Genomic DNA, 20,106 nt, shown 5'->3' with positions numbered 1-20,106 from the left:
TAGGGGGAGGGATGGATGGATGGAGGGGTGAATGAATGGATGGATGGAGGGGTGGATGGATGGATGGATGGATGGTTGGATGGAGGGGTGGATGGATGGATGGATGGAGGGCTGGACGGATGGATGGATAGAGGGGTGGATGGATGGATGGATAGAGGGGTGGATGGATGGATAGAGGGGTGGATGGAGCGGTGGATGGATGGATGGAGCGGTGGATGGATGAATGGATAGAGGGGTGGAAGGATGGATGGATGGAGGGGTAGATGGATGTATGGATGGATGGTTGGATGGATGGATGGAGAGGTGGATGGATGGATGGAGGGATGGGTGGATGGATAGAGGGGTGGGTGGATGGATGGATGGATGGAGGGGTGGATGGAGCGGTGGATGGATGGATGTATAGGGGGATGGATGGATGGAGGGGTGGATGGATGATGGATGGATGGATGGATGGATAGAGGGGTGGATGGATGGATGGAGGGGTGGATGGATGAATGGATGGATGGAGGGGTGGATGGATGATGGATGGATGGATAGAGGGGTGGATGGATGGATGGATAGAGGGGTGGATGGATGATGGAGGGGTGGATGGATGGATGGATGGAGGGGTGGATGGATAGGGGGATGGTTGGATGGATGGTTGGTTGGATGGATGGATATAGGGTGGAAGGATGGATGGATGGAGGGGTCGATGGATGGATGATAGGGGGTTGGATGGATGGATGATAGGGGGTTGGATGGATGGATGGATGGAGGGGTGGATGGATGGATGGAGGGAGGGGTGGATGGATGGATGGAGGGAGGGGTGGATGGATGATGGATGGATGGATGTATAGGGGATGGATGTATAGGGGGATGGATGTATAGGGGATGGATGGATGGATGTATAGGGGATGGATGGATGGATGTATAGGGGGATGGATGGATGGATGGATGGATGGAGGGATGGATAGGGGGATGGATGGATGGAGGGGTGGATGGATGGATGGATGGATGGATGTATAGGGGATGGATGGATGGAGGGATGGATAGGGGGATGGATGGATGGATGGATGGATAGGGGGTTGGATGGATGGATGGATGGAGGGGTGGATGGATGGATGGAGGGATGGATGGATGGATAGAGGGGTGGATGGATGGATGGATGGAGGGAGGGGTGGATGGATGGAGTGGTGGATGGAGCGGTGGCTGGATGGATGGATGGAGGGGTGGATGGATGGATGGATGGATGGAGGGGTGGATGGATGAATGGAAGGATGGATGGAGGGGTGGATGGATGATGGATGGATAGAGGGGTGGATGGAGGGATGGATAGAGGGGTGGATGGATGGATGGATGGATGGTTGGATGGAGGGGTGGATGGATGGATGGATGGATGGAGGGCTGGACGGATGAAGGGATGGATGGATGGATAGAGGGGTGGGTGGATGGATGGATAGATGGATGGATGGATAGAGGGGTGGATGGATGGATGGATGGAGGGGTGGATGGATGGATGGATGGAGGGGTGGATGGATGGATAGGGGGTTGGATGGATGGATGGATGGAGGGGTGGATGGATGGATGGAGGGATGGATGGATGGATAGGGGGTTGGATGGATGGATGGATGGAGGGGTGGATGGATGGATGGAGGGATGGATGGATGGATAGAGGGGTGGATGGATGGATGGATGGAGGGAGGGGTGGATGGATGGAGTGGTGGATGGAGCGGTGGCTGGATGGATGGATGGAGGGGTGGATGGATGAATGGAAGGATGGATGGAGGGGTGGATGGATGATGGATGGATAGAGGGGTGGATGGAGGGATGGATAGAGGGGTGGATGGATGGATGGATGGATGGTTGGATGGAGGGGTGGATGGATGGATGGATGGAGGGCTGGACGGATGAAGGGATGGATGGATGGATAGAGGGGTGGGTGGATGGATGGATAGAGGGGTGGATGGATGGATGGATGGAGGGGTGGATGGATGGATGGATGGATAGATGGATGGATGGATAGAGGGGTGGATGGATGGATGGATGGATGGAGCGGTGGATGGATGGATGGAGGGGTGGATGGAAGGATAGGGGGAGGGATGGATGGATGGAGGGGTGAATGAATGGATGGATGGAGGGGTGGATGGATGGATGGTTGGATGGAGGGGTGGATGGATGGAGGGCTGGACGGATGGATGGATAGAGGGGTGGATGGATGGATGGATAGAGGGGTGGATGGAGCGGTGGATGGATGGATGGAGCGGTGGATGGATGGATGGATAGAGGGGTGGAAGGATGGATGGATGGAGGGGTAGATGGATGTATGGATGGATGGTTGGATGGATGGATGGAGGGATGGGTGGATGGATAGAGGGGTGGGTGGATGGATGGATGGATGGAGGGGTGGATGGATGGATGGATGGATAGATGGATGGATGGATAGAGGGGTGGATGGATGGATGGAGGGGTGGATGGATGGATGGATGGATGGATGGATGGATAGGGAGATGGATGGATGGATAGGGAGATGGATGAGGGGTGGAAGGATGGATGGATGGAGGGTTGGATGGATGGATGGATGGATGGATGCAGGGATGGATGGATGGATGGAGGGGTGGATGGATGGATGGAGGGATGGATGGATGGATAGAGGGGTGGATGGATGGATGGATGGAGGGAGGGGTGGATGGATGGAGTGGTGGATGGAGCGGTGGCTGGATGGATGGATGGAGGGGTGGATGGATGGATGGATGGATGGAGGGGTGGATGGATGAATGGAAGGATGGATGGAGGGGTGGATGGATGATGGATGGATAGAGGGGTGGATGGAGGGATGGATAGAGGGGTGGATGGATGGATGGATGGATGGTTGGATGGAGGGGTGGATGGATGGATGGATGGAGGGCTGGACGGATGAAGGGATGGATGGATGGATAGAGGGGTGGGTGGATGGATGGATAGATGGATGGATGGATAGAGGGGTGGATGGATGGATGGATGGAGGGGTGGATGGATGGATGGATGGAGGGGTGGATGGATGGATAGGGGGTTGGATGGATGGATGGATGGAGGGGTGGATGGATGGATGGAGGGATGGATGGATGGATAGGGGGTTGGATGGATGGATGGATGGAGGGGTGGATGGATGGATGGAGGGATGGATGGATGGATAGAGGGGTGGATGGATGGATGGATGGAGGGAGGGGTGGATGGATGGAGTGGTGGATGGAGCGGTGGCTGGATGGATGGATGGAGGGGTGGATGGATGGATGGATGGATGGAGGGGTGGATGGATGAATGGAAGGATGGATGGAGGGGTGGATGGATGATGGATGGATAGAGGGGTGGATGGAGGGATGGATAGAGGGGTGGATGGATGGATGGATGGATGGTTGGATGGAGGGGTGGATGGATGGATGGATGGAGGGCTGGACGGATGAAGGGATGGATGGATGGATAGAGGGGTGGGTGGATGGATGGATAGATGGATGGATGGATAGAGGGGTGGATGGATGGATGGATGGAGGGGTGGATGGATGGATGGATGGATAGATGGATGGATGGATAGAGGGGTGGATGGATGGATGGATGGATGGAGCGGTGGATGGATGGATGGAGGGGTGGATGGAAGGATAGGGGGAGGGATGGATGGATGGAGGGGTGAATGAATGGATGGATGGAGGGGTGGATGGATGGATGGTTGGATGGAGGGGTGGATGGATGGAGGGCTGGACGGATGGATGGATAGAGGGGTGGATGGATGGATGGATAGAGGGGTGGATGGAGGGGTGGATGGATGGATGGAGCGGTGGATGGATGGATGGATAGAGGGGTGGAAGGATGGATGGATGGAGGGGTAGATGGATGTATGGATGGATGGTTGGATGGATGGATGGAGGGATGGGTGGATGGATAGAGGGGTGGGTGGATGGATGGATGGATGGAGGGGTGGATGGATGGATGGATGGATAGATGGATGGATGGATAGAGGGGTGGATGGATGGATGGAGGGGTGGATGGATGGATGGATGGATGGATAGGGAGATGGATGGATGGATAGGGAGATGGATGAGGGGTGGAAGGATGGATGGATGGAGGGTTGGATGGATGGATGGATGGATGGATGCAGGGATGGATGGATGGATAGAGGGGTGGGTGGATGGATGGATGGATGGATGGATGGAGGGGTGGATGGAGCGGTGGATGGATGGATGGATGGAGGGGTGGATGGATGGATGGATCGATAGAGGGGTGGGTGGATGGATGGATGGAGGGGTGGATGGATGGATGGATGGATAGATGGATGGATGGATAGATGGATGGTTGGATGGATGGATGGATAGATGGATGGTTGGATGGATGGATGGAGGGGTGGATGGATGGATGGATGGAGGGGTGGATGGATGGATGGATGGAGGGATGGATGGATGGAAAGAGGGGTGGGTGGATGGATGGATGGATGGATGGATGGAGCGGTGGATGGATGGATGGATGGGGCAGGGATGGAGGGATGGATGGATGGAGGGGTGAATGAATGGATGGATGGAGGGGTGGATGGATGGATGGAGGAGTGGATGGATGGAGGGGTGGATGGATGGATGGAGAGATGGATGAATGGATAGAGGGGTGGATGGATGGATGGAGGGATGGATGGATAGGGGTGGAGGGATGGATGGAGGGGTGGATGGATGGATGGAGAGATGGATGAATGGATAGAGGGGTGGATGGATAGAGGGGTGGATGGATGGATGGATGGATGGATGGATAGGGGTGGAGGGATGGATGGAGGGATGGATGATGGATGGATGGATGCATGGATGGATGGATGATAGAGGGGTGGATGGATGGATGGAGGGGTGGAAGGATGGATGGACGGATGGATGGACGGATGGATGGATGGATGGATAGAGGGGTGGAGGGATGGATGGAGGGATGGATGGATAGAGGGGTGGATGGATGGATGGAGGGGTGGGATGGAGCGGTGGATGGATGGATGGATAGGGGGATGGTTGGTTGGATGGATGGATGGAGGGGTGGATGGATGGATGCATAGGGGGTTGGATGGATGGATGGATGGAGGGGTGGATGGATGGATGGATTGGGGGGTGGATGGATGGATGGATGGAGGGGTGGATGGATGGATGGATGGATGGATGGATAGAGGGGTGGATGGATGGATGCATGGATGGATGGATGATAGAGGGGTGGAAGGATGGATGGATGGATGGATGTATGGATAGAGGGGTGGATGGATGGATAGAGGGGTGGATGGATGGATGGATGGTTGGTTGGATGGATGGATGGAGGGGTGGATGGATGGATGGATAGGGGGTTGTATACCAAGCAGAGTACTTCGTTCGCAGACTGCAGGCTTACTTGTGGTTCCTAGAGTCTCAAAGAGCCGAGCAGGAGGCAGAGCCTTTGGTTATCAGGCCCCTCTCTTATGGAATAAGCTCCCAGTTAGTGTTAGGGAAGCAGACACCCTCCCCACCTTTAAGACTAGGCTGAAGACTTATCTTTTTGATAAGTCCTATAGCTAGGGATGGTTAGCATCCCTTAGTTATGCTGCTATAGGTTTAGACTGCTGAGGGACATTTCCTGATACACTGAGCTTCTTTCTCTTTATCTCTCTTTTACCACCCCCCCCATAACAGTGTAGCATCATTAACATGTATGTCTCCTGTCTCAGCAGGTCTCCCTGGCTGGGAGTAGCAGTTCCTGTTGTTTGTTGTCTTTCTGTCCTCTTCCCCCCACACAGCAGAGGCAGATGGCTGCCTGTCCTGAGCCGGGTTCTGCCGGAGGTTTCCTTCCTGTTAAAAGGGAGTTTTTTCCTTCCCACTGTCGCCAGTGTGCTTGCTCAGGATGGGAGATTGAGTTGGACTCAACTCAATCTGTTGGTTTCCTTATATAGGTTGTTATGAATTGGCCTTCATTATGTTTTCCCCTCTGTCTGTAAAGCGTCTTGAGATGGCATTGCCGTGATTTGACGCTATATAAATAAAGTTGAATTGAATTGAATTGAATTGGATGGAGGGGTGGATGGATGAATGGATGGATGGATGATGGATGGATGGATGGATGGATAGAGGGGTGGATGGATGGATGGATGGATGGAGGGGTGGATGGAGCGGTGGATGGATGGATGGATAGGGGGATGGTTGGATGGATGGTTGGTTGGATGGATGGATATAGGGTGGAAGGATGGATGGATGGAGGGGTGGATGGATGGATGATAGGGGGTTGGATGGATGGATGGATGGAGGGGTGGATGGATGGATGGAGTGGTGGATGGATGGATGGAGTGGTGGATGGAGCGGTGGATGGATGGATGGATGGATGGAGGGGTGGATGGATGGAGGGATGAATGGATGGATGGATAGAGGGGTGGATGGATGGATGAATGGATGGATGAATGATAGAGGGGTGGATGGATGGATGGAGGGGTGGAAGGATGGATGGACGGATGGATGGATGGATGTATGGATAGAGGGGTGGATGGATGGATAGAGGGGTGGATGGATGGATGGAGGGGTGGATGGAGCGGTGGATGGATGGATGTATAGGGGGATGGATGGATGGAGGGGTGGATGGATGATGGATGGATGGATGGATGGATAGAGGGGTGGATGGATGGATGGAGGGGTGGATGGATGAATGGATGGATGGAGGGGTGGATGGATGATGGATGGATGGATGGATGGATAGAGGGGTGGATGGATGGATGGATAGAGGGGTGGATGGATGATGGAGGGGTGGATGGATGGATGGATGGAGGGGTGGATGGAGCGGTGGATGGATGGATGGATAGGGGGATGGTTGGATGGATGGTTGGTTGGATGGATGGATATAGGGTGGAAGGATGGATGGATGGAGGGGTCGATGGATGGATGATAGGGGGTTGGATGGATGGATGATAGGGGGTTGGATGGATGGATGGATGGAGGGGTGGATGGATGGATGGAGGGATGGATGGATGGATAGAGGGGTGGATGGATGGATGGAGGGAGGGGTGGATGGATGATGGATGGATGGATGGATGTATAGGGGATGGATGGATGGATGGATGGATGTATAGGGGGATGGATGTATAGGGGGATGGATGGATGGATGTATAGGGGATGGATGGATGGATGTATAGGGGGATGGATGGATGGATGGATGGAGGGGTGGATGGATGGATGGAGGGATGGATAGGGGGATGGATGGATGGAGGGGTGGATGGATGGATGGATGGATGGATGTATAGGGGATGGATGGATGGAGGGATGGATAGGGGGATGGATGGATGGAGGGGTGGATGGATGGATGGATGGATGGATGTATAGGGGATGGATGGATGGAGGGATGGATAGGGGGATGGATGGATGGATGGATGGATGGATGGAGGGGTGGATGGATGGATGGATGGATAGGGGATGGATGGATGGAGGGATGGATAGGGGGATGGATGGATGGATGGATGGAGGGGTGGATGGATGGATGGATGGATGGATGGATGGATGGATAGGGAGATGGATGGATAGGGGGATGGATGGATGGAGGGGTGGATGGATGGATAGGGGGATGGATGGATGGATGGATGGAGGGGTGGATGGATGGATAGGGGGATGGATGGATGGAGGGGTGGATGGATGGATAGGGGGATGGATGGATGGATGGATGGAGGGGTGGATGGATGGATAGGGGGATGGATGGATGGATGGATGGATGGAGGGGTGGATGGATGGATAGGGGGATGGATGGATAGGGGGATGGATGGAGGGATGGATGGAGGGGTGGATGGAGGGGTGGATGGATGGAGGGGTGGATGGATGGATAGGGGGATGGATGGATGGATGGATGGATGGATGGAGGGGTGGATGGATGGATAGGGGGATGGATGGAGGGATGGAGGGGTGGATGGATGGATAGGGGGATGGATGGAGGGATGGAGGTGTAAATGTGCTTGCGAGTGTTTGACATTTTAATGATGCTTGACGTGTTTCAGTCTTTGCTCGGTGCTCACCTCAGCCAGAAGGAACCCAGCCAATCTCCATTCAGGGCCTCAGTGTCTCAACATCTCCTGAAAATAGAAAGATAAGGTCATGGTTGCTCTGCGGACGTCTGCATGATCAGACGTCTCAGCATGACTGCTTCTGTGAAAACATCTGTTGCTCTCGTGGCCGTTGCCTTTCTGATATTCATGGGAAAGTCTCAGTTCTAAAGTTGCAGGAGATCCTGTTTGCGTTCTCCTCTGCCTGTTCCAGCACGTCATCACTTCCCTTTCCTGGAAATGTGACCACTCATCCAGAACATATACATATCCTGGTGATCAGTCTGCTTCCCTGCCATTCCTAAAATGTTAAATAGTTCTGGTAAAATGCACTGAAATCGCTGCAAACACGGAGTATCTCCACTAAGAAACGACTGAGCGTGACTGGAGGGCTTAACATATCAAACAACAGATTTGTAGTTTTCTCATTTCTGTACATAGAAATTTATTTTAAAGACTGAACAGTCGTAACCCAAATGCAGGACAGTGTTACTGGGTGCAGACGACCTTTAGCAGCACAATCCTATCGCCACGGATAAGACGGAATCACCCTTTAAATGCAGCAAGACTAAAATCTGACGTTATTAGCTGGAAATGAACTTGTGGTGCTTTTTCTCCCCAAGGACATAAAACGTGGCAAAAAGAGTAAAAATCCTTGCGCGGCATATCCATGAAGGATGAGTCTCATATCCAGCCGTTATCATGACCCCAGCGCCAGCCGCTGCTCCACCAAGCGTGATCCCCCATCACACACCACTGATCACAACAGTCCCGAACACTGAGATGCAACTGAGCCAACGCTGCCGCTGCATTATTTACACCCCACCCACCACTCCCATACCCCCCCCAGCATGAATAAACATGTTTACAGCAGAAATAAACATGTTTACAGCCTGGTTCAAAAATAATTTTCGGTTTAATAGGTCAGGTTTACCTTCATGACAACTGTGGGGGGAGTGAATTTTTTCTAACTTGTCCGTTTCAATGTAATCTATTCTTGAAGTTCGGCATATTTAGGGGTGTGTCCTTTTGATTGACAGGTAACCAATCTCCCACTTCAAGTCAGAAGAACGTAGCCGGTTAAGAACGTGACTTAGCTTTAGCCTGCTTACCTCCGTTAGGTTGATTTCAACAACTTATCAGAGATTTCTAAAAAAAAACAAACAATGCTGTTCATAATGTTAGCTGTTGATGTGGAATAACAGCAAAAGATCGATTCATTTTTATTAATTTACTTCATCTTCATCTTCAGCTGCTTATCCAGGGTCGGGTCGCGGGGGCAGCAGCCTAAGCAGGGAAGCCCAGACTCTTCCCAGCCACATCTGCCAACTCTGCGGGGGGATCCCGAGGCGTTCCCAGGCCAGCCGAGAGATATAATCCCTCCAGCGTGTCCTGGGTCTTCCCCGGGGTCTCCTCCCAGAGGGACGTGCCTGGAACACCTCACCAGGGAGGTCCAGGAGGCATCCTGACCAGATGCCCGAGCCACCTCAATTGGTTCCTCTCGATGTGGAGGAGCAGCGGCTCTACTCTGATCTCCTCCCGGATGACCGAGCTCCTCACCCTATCTCTAAGGGAGAGCCCAGCCACCCTGCGGAGGAAACTCATTTCAGCCGCCTGTATACGAGATCTCCTTCTTTCGGTCACGACCCACAGCTCATGACCATAGGTGAAGGTAGGAACGTAGATCGACTGGTAAATCGAGAGCTTCGCCTTCTGGCTCAGCTCCTTCTTCACCACGACAGACCGGCGCAGAGTCCGCATTACTGCAGATGCAGCACCGATCCGTCTGTCGATCTCCATCCTTCCCTCACTCGTGAACAAGACCCCGAGATATTTAAACTCCTCCACTTGAGGCAGGACCTCACTCCCGACCCGGAGAGGGCAATCCACCCTATTCCGGCTGAGGACCATGGTCTCAGATTCTCATCCCAGCCGCTTCACACTCGGCTGCGAATCACTCAAGTAAGAGCTGGAGATCACGACCAGATGAAGCCAACAGGACCACGTCATCCGCAAAAAGCAGGGACCCATTCCTGAGGCCACCAAGTCGGATCCCCTCAACACCTCGGCTGCGCCTAGAAATTCTGTCCATATAAGTTATGAACAGAATCGGTGATAAAGGGCAGCCTTGGGGGAGTCCAACCCTCACCGGAAACTAATCCGACTTACTGCCTGCAATGTGGACCAAGCTCTGACACCTGTCGTACAGGAACCGGACAGCTCGTACAAGGGGGTCCGGTACCCCATACTCCCGGAGTACCCCCCACAGGAGCCCACGGGGGACACGGTCGAATGCCTTCTCCAGGTCCACAAAGCACATGTAGACTGGTTGGGCAAACTCCCATGCCCCCTCCAGGACCCCAGAGAGGGTATAGAGCTGGTCCACTGTTCCGCAACCAGGACAAAAACCACACTGCTCCTCCTCAATCCGGGATTCGACTATCCGGCGGACCCTCCTCTCCAGGACCCCTGAATAGACCTTACCAGGGAGGCTGAGGAGTGTGATTCCCCTGTAATTGGAACACACCCTCCGGTCCCCCTTCTTAAAAAGGGGGACCACCACCCCAGTCTGCCAATCCAGCGGTACTGCCCCCGATGTCCACGCGATGCTGCAGAGGCGTGTCAGCCAGGACAGCCCCACAGCATCCAGAGCCTTAAGGAACTCCGGGCAGATCTCATCCACCCCCGGGGCCTTGCCGCCAAGGAGCTTTTTGACCACCTCAGCGACCTCAGCCCCAGAGATAGGAGAGTCCACCCCCGAGTCCACCAGCTCTGCCTCCTCATCGGAAGACGTGTTGGTAGGATTGAGGAGGTCTTCGAAGTATTCTTTCCACCGACCCACAACGTCCCGAGTTGAGGTCAGCAGCTCCCAATCTCCACTGTACACAGTATTGATGGAGCACTGCTTCCCCCTCCTGAGCCGCCGGATGGTGGACGAGAATCGCCTCGAAGCCGTCCGGAAATCTTTCTCCATGGCCTCGCCGAACTCCTTCCATGCCCGAGTTTTTGCCTTGGCGACAGCCGAAGCAGCATGCCGCTTAGCCCGTCGGTACCCATCAGCTGCCTCCAGAGTCCCACAGGCCAAGAAGGCCCGATAGGACTCCTTCTTCAGCTTGATGGCATCCCTCACTGCTGGTGTCCACCAACGAGTTTTGGGATTACTGTCACAACAGGCCACAGCTCCGGCTAGCCGCCTCAACAATAGAGGCACGGAACACAGCCCATTCGGACTCAATGTCCCCCGCCTCACTCGGGACATGGTTGAAGCTCTGCTGAAGGTGGGAGTTGAAGCTCGCTCTGACAGGGGACTCAGCCAGACGTTCCCAGCAGACCCTCACAACACGTTTGGGCCTGCCAGATCTGACCGGCTTCCTCCCCCACCATCTGAGCCAACTCACCATCAGGTGGTGATCAGTTGAAGCTCCGCCCCCTTCTTCACCCGAGTGTCCAAGGCATGTGGCCGCAGGTCCGACGATACGACTACAAAATCCATCATCGAACTGCGGCCCAGGGAGTCCTGATGCCAGGTGTACATATGGACACTCTTATGTTGGAACATGGTGTTCGTTATAGACAATCCATGACGAGCACAGAAGTCCAATAACAAAACACCATTTGGGTTCAGAGGGGGGGGACCATGCCTCCCAATCACTCCCCTCCAGGTCTCGCTGTCATTGCCCACATGAGCATTGAAGTCCTCCAGCAGAACAATGGAGTCCCCAGAAGGAGCACCCTCCAGCACTCCCTCCAAGGACTCCAGAAAGGGTGGGTACTCTGAACTGCTTTTCGCGCATAAGCACAGACAACAGTCAGGACCCGTCCCCCCACCCGGAGGCGGAGGGAAACTACCCTTTCATCCACCGGGGTAAACCCCAACGTGCAGGCACCAAGCTGGGGGCTGATGAGAATGCCCACACCTGCTCGGCGCCTCTCACCATGAGCAACTCCAGAGTGGAAGAAGGTCCAGCCCCTCTCGAGGGTACTGGTTCCAGAGCCCAAGCCATGCGTCGAGGTGAGTCCAACTATATCTAGCCGGAACCGCTCAACCTCGCGCACAAGCTCAGGCTCCTTCCCCACCAGAGAGGTGACGTTCCACGTCCCTAGAGCCAGCTTCTGCAGCCGGGGATCGGACCTCCAGGGTCCCCGCCCCTTGCTGCCGCCCAGCTCACACTGCACCCGACCCCTACGGCTCCTCCTGCAGATGGTGAGCCCACGAGAAGTGGGGCCCATGTAACCCTTTCGGGCTGAGCCCGACTGGGCCCCATGGGCGAAGGCCCGGCCACCAGACGCTCGCTCTCGTACCCCACCTCCAGGCCTGGCTCCAGAGGGGGGTCCCGGTAACCTGCGTCCGGGCAAGGGAACATTCATGCCCAGGTTGGTCGTCATCATAGAGGTCTTTGAGCCGTGCTTGGTCTGGTCCCTCCCCTAGACACCTGTTTGCCATGGGTGACCCTACCAGGGTCATAAAGCCCCCGAAAACATAGCTGCTAGGATCTTCGGGACGCACAAACCTCTCCACCACGATAAGGTGACGACTCAGGGAGAGGTTATTATTAATTTACTTTATTTACATATTTTTTACTCATGTATTATTTATCTGATCAATTTATTTGTGTTTTTATTTAATATTTAATTACAGTTTTTGGTTTCTTTTCCTCAAATAAAAAATACTTTGTCTAAGGCAGAAGGACATTTCCGTTTAACATTACATACTAATAGTAATATTGATGGTAATACTAATAGTAATAGTAACTAGTAGAGTAATATCCCGATATTTTTATGCCATGTCATGATATATGATATATATCTCGATATTTACCTCAACCTTGAATTAATGCTTTGGTGCATACAATCACATCAGTAAGATGATTTTGTGTCTCCATTAAAACATAATTGTTCATACTGAATTAAGATATGCTGATTTTAAACATTCATGCCAACAACGTATTTACTGAACAGTTAAAGCAGCGGCAGAAACATGTAATTTTAAAACAAAATAAAGTGCCTTTACATGATGTAATAAATGCAACGTATGAAAATAGGGGCTCTAGGGGGGACTTTTCAAATGGTGAACTATTATAAGGCTTTGCTTTATGGATACGTTTTTGAGTTGTCGTGTTTTGTTTTTTTAATCGCAGAGTTTAGCGTAGAAATCAGTCTTATAATCCAGGCAGAATGTCCTCGTATCGTCTCCAATAAACGGCTTCAGCCAGCTTTTAATTCAGGGTTTGATTCCCACTCCTTTCTGTACTTTCTAGAGACATGACGAGCTAGATAAATATGCTTGTGTCACACACAGTGGATGAGGTGAGTAAGTGACAGAGGCTGTGAATGTAATCAAATAGAATGAATTATTTTTGCATGACGTGAAAAACGTTGTAATTTCCGTCCCACTCTGTAATCCAGAGCGGGATCAGTGGTGGATTTGGCTGTTCATTGTGACTGTAGGTGGAGTCGTGCAGGTGTCCTCTCTGCTCCTCTGACTGGCTGCAGCTGCAGCCGGAGCGACTGAGTGCTTTAGGACGGGGAGAGACTCTCCTTCTGACAATAACTTTACAATATGCGCTTTAAAGTCAGTCGCCAAAACACCAGGAAAGTCTCCAATAACTCCTGTAAAAGCTGCTAGATTTGTCGCTTCTCACAAGAAGTCGCCAGGTTTAGTGAGAAAGTGTCTCCACGCTGCCTCTCATGACGTAGCACGTAGCTCACGTTATGTACGTAACGAGGTGCGCTTGCTTTAACTCTCCGTGCAAAGCGGTGCAGAGTCGGGGAGGAGGGAGGAAACCCCGCCCACAGCTAAAAACACCTGCATGACAACAGGATACTCCAATATGACGAATATAGACATTTTCTATATCGCACAGAGGACTAGCCACGATATCTCCAGTATATTCGATATATCGCCCAGCCCTAGTAGAGGGACAAGTTACAGTCTGCCTAATTTTAATTTTAACGTTTTCTGCACTCATATTTTCAGTTAGCATTAGCATGAATTAGCTTGGATTTGATGTCCAGTTGTTTGGGTGACGGCCAGAGCAGCAACAGTTTGACCCAGAATAGCGAGGAGGACATTCCTGCAGTGCCTGAAATAAAACCTGCAATCTGAGCTCTCCAAGACAAAGAGTCCAACAAAACTACACTCCGTCTCACCCAAAAGGAGGATCACACCATCTGGAGCGCGTTCATAATGCCACGTTTAAGTCATCGCTGTTCGGCGCTACGTAAAAAAACTCCATGATTTCTTTGGATCAGATTTACACAACAGAGGCAGCGCAATAAAACAACAAAAGGTTTCCACTGCAGTCTGGGACATCAGGTGCAAATCGCAAACAAAAGGACAGAAGACTTCCCGTTTTCCTCACAGACCTTCTCCTCCTCCAGCAGAGCGTAAAACCAGCTGGGTACTGGTCTCACTGGATGCGGAGCGTCTACCAGTCCCAGCCTGGTGCCATGTGGCGCGCCAGCAAAAACAACAAACTCCTTTAGTTTTCAGATCATTTGCCAGACTTACGATGAGTTCATGAAGGCATATCTGGTACTTTTGTAGCCGAGAAGGAAATAATTTTGATTGGAGTTTTTATTTGAGTGTCTTCAGCCAGTCATGTCAGATTAGAGGATGCTGTTTGTTTGTGACGCCGGCTTTGCTGAAAGTTGCAGAAGAAGCGTGAACACGCCTCAGCAGGAAGCTTTATGTTTGTGTGTTCAGAGGACAGAGAGAAGTATTCATGTGATTCCACAGCTTGCATTCAGTCATGTTAACCCTCCAGTCACACGTCGCACAAACTCTTCCATGGATTCTTGCACTTCGTGGCGTTGATGTAAAATATCCGACATTTTACCGTCTCAGACTGGTACAAATAATCGCAGTGGGTTTCCAAAACAATAAAAACTGATGCAGGCCGACTTTAACCAACAGGGATCCATCAATATGAGTGATTGGCAAGCTGCTCCATGACTAGTGGAAAGCTTCACAAGCAGGATCCTACATTTATTATATTTCTGTCAAATGTATAAATCTTTAGAAATGTTTTATGGTTGAGTCTGAGTTAAATTAGTTTAAGTCATAACTTAAGGGATCCCAATCGTAGAACATATCTCCTGAATGGTTGAAGTGACAAACTGTGTCGGAGGAGTAGCGTTTCAAACATTTTGCAGGAAAGACACTGGACCGAGACGAACCGGACACTGCAAACCGGTGCAGAGCTTCAAGCCCCCGCTGAAGGCGTTTTCAGCTCAAAAACCGACCAATCGCTGAGCTGAATCTCTTCATCGTCCAGTCAAGTTTGAAGGACTTTCATCCGATCAAAAGGCAGATTTTTACAAAATGCTACATTTCTCAAAAACTACAAAGATTTGAAATGACAAAAGTCGAAGCACACATGTCCTGAAGGAGCTGCAGGGTTTAATATCTCAACTGTTGAAGAGACTTTAACGGTGTAGGAATAGCAGCATGCCAAATATTGGCAGAACAATAAGAAATAGAAATTTTGCTCTTCTTGCAGAAAAACAACTGAATGCCCTTTTATAGCGAATGATTGATATGCAGTTGCATAACCATTTGGAGAGGCAGCACAACCATCCAACTTGATTTATCAAGGTACCGCATCGAGGTCCAAACCCAAGAACATGTGAACAAGAGCCCGTTCCTTTAACCACTACACCGGCACAGCTGCACACCGGCAGAAGCGTTGAAAAAATGAGCATTCCCAGTAATAAAGAAGAAAGAGAAACAGGAACTCAGTCGTGGTGATAATATAATGAATTGCACTCACACACATCAGTAAAGTTGTGATTTCTTTGACAATAACCAATCCAACTGGGAGATGCAAAGTCTGGAGGGGTCCAGGACAGAGGACTTCAATTCCATCTTGTAAAGGGAAAACCTCACTGTCCCAGTTTCCTTCTACTGGTCCAGCACCAGGAGTCTCCATGACCCGGAAAGCAGTGTTCCTCTCCGACGAGCCTCCTGGACCAGGTTGCTAGTGACAGAAGGTCGTGCTGCTGTTGGCCCGGTCCAGTTCAGTTGGCCCGGTCCAGTTCCGCGAGCCTGGTCCAGTTCGGTTGGCCCGGTCCAGTTCCGCGAGCCTGGTCCAGTTCGGTTGGGCCGGTCCAGTTCCAGGAAGAAGTGAACATTTGCTCACCAAAAGAAGTTGCAAGCAGACCCGAAGATGTCCAATCAGCCGAATGTTGCATATTCGCTCCTCCAGGTCAGTTAGCTTAGCATTTAGCTTCTTCCTGCCAGTCTGAAGCAGGAACGTTCCTACGTCTTGCAGCCGCTGCTGAATGGTGACAGCAGGCCGCTGTGGCGGCGAGCAACGTGGACTCCGTCCAGTTCATCATAAATTCTCTTGGGCTCTGAGAGCGGCTGGTCTGGGGTCAGCTAGAGGAGCTCTTCAGTGTCAGACTTCTGACCCGGTTTAGTGGCTTTCGGAGGCATCAGGAGCAGTGAACAAACTCCCAACAGCTGAAACAATAAAACCAAACAAGAAAAAGAGAAAAATTGGGAAGAGAACATTGGAGAGGTAAGCGTGGCAGGAAATGGAGTCAAGCTGCAACGCAGGTTAATTTAACTTGCGTTTAGGTGTTGATGCATTTGGAAAAAATGACGTTTTATTCCACAGATTCATTTCTTTAAGTGTGAAAGTTGGACCAGAAGAAAAAATGATGAAGTAAAACCCGAAGTCGCAGAAAGTAAAGGTTGAAGTAAAGTTTCAAGAGGAAGAGGCAGCGCGCTCTCAGACTGCTTAGTTTGACCCTCTCGCTCTGCCGTAGCCACTCTGACTTCATCTGAAAACAAGCCGGGAGACGCTCGCTGTGCAAGTCGGTAGTGTGCAGGGATGAAAGTTAGGCGGTACGCTCTGCTACTGGTACCAGTAAGAGACTCAAGATGGGAGAGCGACTCATTCAAGCATAAACATGACCTTCCTCATTCTGAACAGTCATGTCGCTGCTTTTATGTCATCGAAGCAAGACAGACGTCAGAAATGTGCCCGGGTTCTGGTTCTCCGAGGTACAGCCCTCTTCTTCACGCCTTCTTTCCCTCATCGGTTATTTTCTCAGCTTCCAAATGGATGCAGCAACATGTGCAGTGTCCACGTGGCACGGCAGGATGCCAGTGACTCTGGGCGTGCAGATCTCTCCACGCCATGGCTCTTAATAAATGATAAGAAGTCACATTTAACTGATAATGTCAACAACCCTGCAAAACAAAATCAGAAAACTGATCTGCGCTGAGAGAGCTGCAGTGTGAACATATTCCATATTCCTCTCCTCACTCCCAGCATGCACCTCCAGGGTGGGAAAGCGCTTCTCTTCCCACTCAAACACTCCTGGTTCAACTGGTAGAACGTTAACTCCACCCGTTTTTCACACCGGCCACGCCGAGCCCTGTCTGGACCCGTGTCTGACGGTGCTGCTGAGGAAAGGATGAATTCCAACCATCACACAGCGCGTCTGGTGGAGATGCAAACTTTTCCCTCTAATGCACTGAAATAAATTCCAGGTTGTGAATGAAAATGACCAAAAGGATCTTCGAAAGTTGACGTTTCCAGCGAAAAGCTTCAGCTCAGAGCCGTTCAGACTGGAACAAAGCGAACATTTCAGAGCTAAGAAGACGCCAAGAAGACGGCGGCTGACGGCTGACGGAGCGACGGCGCCGGCGGCTGACGGAGCGACGGCGCCAACGGCAGCTGCTGTAGAGAACACGAAGGAGCGGTGTAGTTGTGGACGATAACCAGCAGCGATGTGTGGCAGAAGAAACAACCACAGGCTGGTTACTGGAGATGAGACGCGACTGACAGGAACTCTGCAGGAAGTTTCGGAGACGTGTTCCAACCCCCGCCTTCTACAAGACAACCACCAAGCTGTAGACGGATCCGGCAGATCATCTTACGGTGACACGAGTCTCGATGACATCGTATCTGCAGACATGGACAATCAGACTAAAGACATCAGACAGCGGCCATGTTACCGAGATGTCAGTGCATTAACAAGTTATCAAAGGTTCGTATAGACGGCTTCAAACTTTACGTTATGTCTCGTCTTTTGGCTGCAGGACACGGCGAGATAGGTTCTGACCAAAGGATTTCTGTAAAGGAGAAAAGTTACTAAACTCCAGCATTAGCGAAAACAATGCTAGTAGCGTTAAGACAGCACAAGCTAGAAAGTTCAGCCGATGTCCGTGACAGTTTTTCAGGCTCTGCATGAGAAATGATCAGAGGTATTAAATTTTATTTATTTATTAAATGATGTCTTGACAGTAAAATCGCAGATTGCAGATTTTCCTGAAGCTCTGCAGCTCTAAACTAATCACAGGACAAACATTTAAAGTTGTGAAAATGATTCAGACAAACTTCACTGCAGAGCTAAAATAGGAAACAGCAGAAATGAAAAACTACAACGGTGAATGTGTTGAGTCAGACCCTTTCATAGCGCTGCCCGTTTCCTGTGGAAAAGGAAAAATCCTCCCCCACCGCGGCTTGACTCGCCCCAAAGAGGCATTTTCCTCATGCAAGCTCTTAGAAAGAGAAAACCAGGGACAACAAATGAAGGAGAAAACAAAGGGATGGCAGATTCTCCTGTTAGCGTCGCCTCCAGCGATCCGTCATCACCGCTGAAAGAGGACCGCTACAGGATCAAGAAGGGCGTCGATACGAACTCATCTTTAATAATCCCTTCATTCTACATCAGCACATGACGCCATCAGCAGCGAATCGGCCACGGTCGGAGCAAGCAGTCCAAACACAAGGCTGACATTATGGAAATGAGTTCATTAATCAGTGAGGGAACAGCCTTTTATCGGAGCATCCAGAACGTCTGCCCAGCCGGCATGCGGCCGACCCTCCTAACACATCGTCCGCGCCGCTAAATAACTGATCAGACGGTAATCAAACACTTTGAACTTCGCAGTCCAGAAGCGAACGGCATGGTTGATGTGAACATTTAAACTGAGGCTCTCTGAGCATTTCCCCATCCCCCCTCCCCCCTCGTGTTTCCGTCCTCCCCGTCTGTGCTCCATCCCCCTCCTCTCCCCCCGTCCTGCTGGATCGGCGGAGTAAACACAGGAAGAGAGCGCGCTCTGTTCCACCACGCCACTCAGCCTGGGCGTTCCTGCAGAGCTGCTGCGCCGGGGTCAAAAGTTTACCCTGGTTTTCATGTCACCTTTCCTCAGCCAATCACAGCGCCACGCTGCAGCGCATGAACTCCGACCCTTCTAAAGAATTCCACTCAAAAGAAGGTCTGACGCCAGTTTCACAACTCCAGCCCCTCCCATCTCCCTTTTTCCTCCTCCTCCTCCACCTCCTCCTCCTCCACCTCCTCCCCCTCCACCTCCTCCTCCTCCACCTCCTCCCCCTCCACCCCTCTCCCCCTCCACCTCCTCCTCCTCCTCCTCCACCCCCTCCCCCTCCACCTCCTCCTCCTCCCCCTCCACCTCCTCCTCCTCCACCTCCTCCTCCTCCTCCTCCACCTCCTCCACCCCCTCCTCCTCCTCCCCCTCCACCTCCTCCTCCTCCACCTCCTCCTCCTCTTCCTCCACCTCCTCCACCCCCTCCACCTCCTCCTCCTCCTCCCCCTCCACCCCCTCCCCCTCCACCCCCTCCTCCTCCACCTCCTCCCCCTCCACCTCCTCCTCCCCCACCTCCTCCTCCTCCACCCCCTCCCCCTCCTCCCCCTCCCCCTCCTCCTCCACCACCCCCTCCTCCTCCTCCACCTCCTCCTCCACCTCCTCCTCCTCCACCCCCTCCCCCTCCTCATCCCCCTCCTCCTCCTCCTCCCCCTCCACCACCCCCCTCCTCCTCCTCCACCTCCTCCTCCTCCTCCTCCTCCTCCTCCACCTCCTCCTCCTCCCCCCCCTCCCCCTCCTCATCCCCCTCCTCCTCCTCCTCCCCCTCCACCACCCCCTCCTCCTCCTCCACCTCCTCCTCCACCCCCTCCACCTCCTCCACCTCCTCCACCTCCTCCTCCTCCCCCACCTCCTCCTCCTCCCCCTCCTCCTCCTCCCCCTCCTCCTCCTCCTCCTCCCCCTCCTCCTCCTCCTCCACCCCCTCCTCCTCCACCCCCTCCTCCTCCTCCACCCCCTCCCCTCCCCCTCCCCC

At 52.3% G+C, this 20,106-nt stretch overlaps 1 protein-coding gene across 3 annotated transcripts in view; it reads right to left on the bottom strand.

Annotated features, from left to right (window-relative positions):
• The window catches only part of LOC306757220 (nuclear receptor coactivator 3-like), a 56,450-nt gene that overhangs the window by 25,993 nt on the left and 10,351 nt on the right, over nucleotides 1-20,106 (bottom strand). For 2 of the 3 annotated variants that reach the window (XM_079242185.1, XM_079242188.1), the window contains exon 2: nucleotides 7,985-8,041. The gene's annotated coding sequence lies outside the window, so the exon portion shown is untranslated. Of the gene's footprint in view, nucleotides 1-7,984; nucleotides 8,042-15,783; nucleotides 15,924-20,106 lie in introns of those variants that run through there. The other variant, XM_079242186.1, reaches the window with a different exon arrangement.

This window comes from Telmatherina bonti, assembly GCF_933228915.1.
Source record: "Telmatherina bonti genome assembly, chromosome: 6".
NCBI classification, from domain to species: domain Eukaryota; kingdom Metazoa; phylum Chordata; class Actinopteri; order Atheriniformes; family Telmatherinidae; genus Telmatherina; species Telmatherina bonti.
The sequence above is the reverse complement of the archived record's forward strand: the minus strand, read 5'-3'. Positions and strand labels throughout refer to the sequence as shown.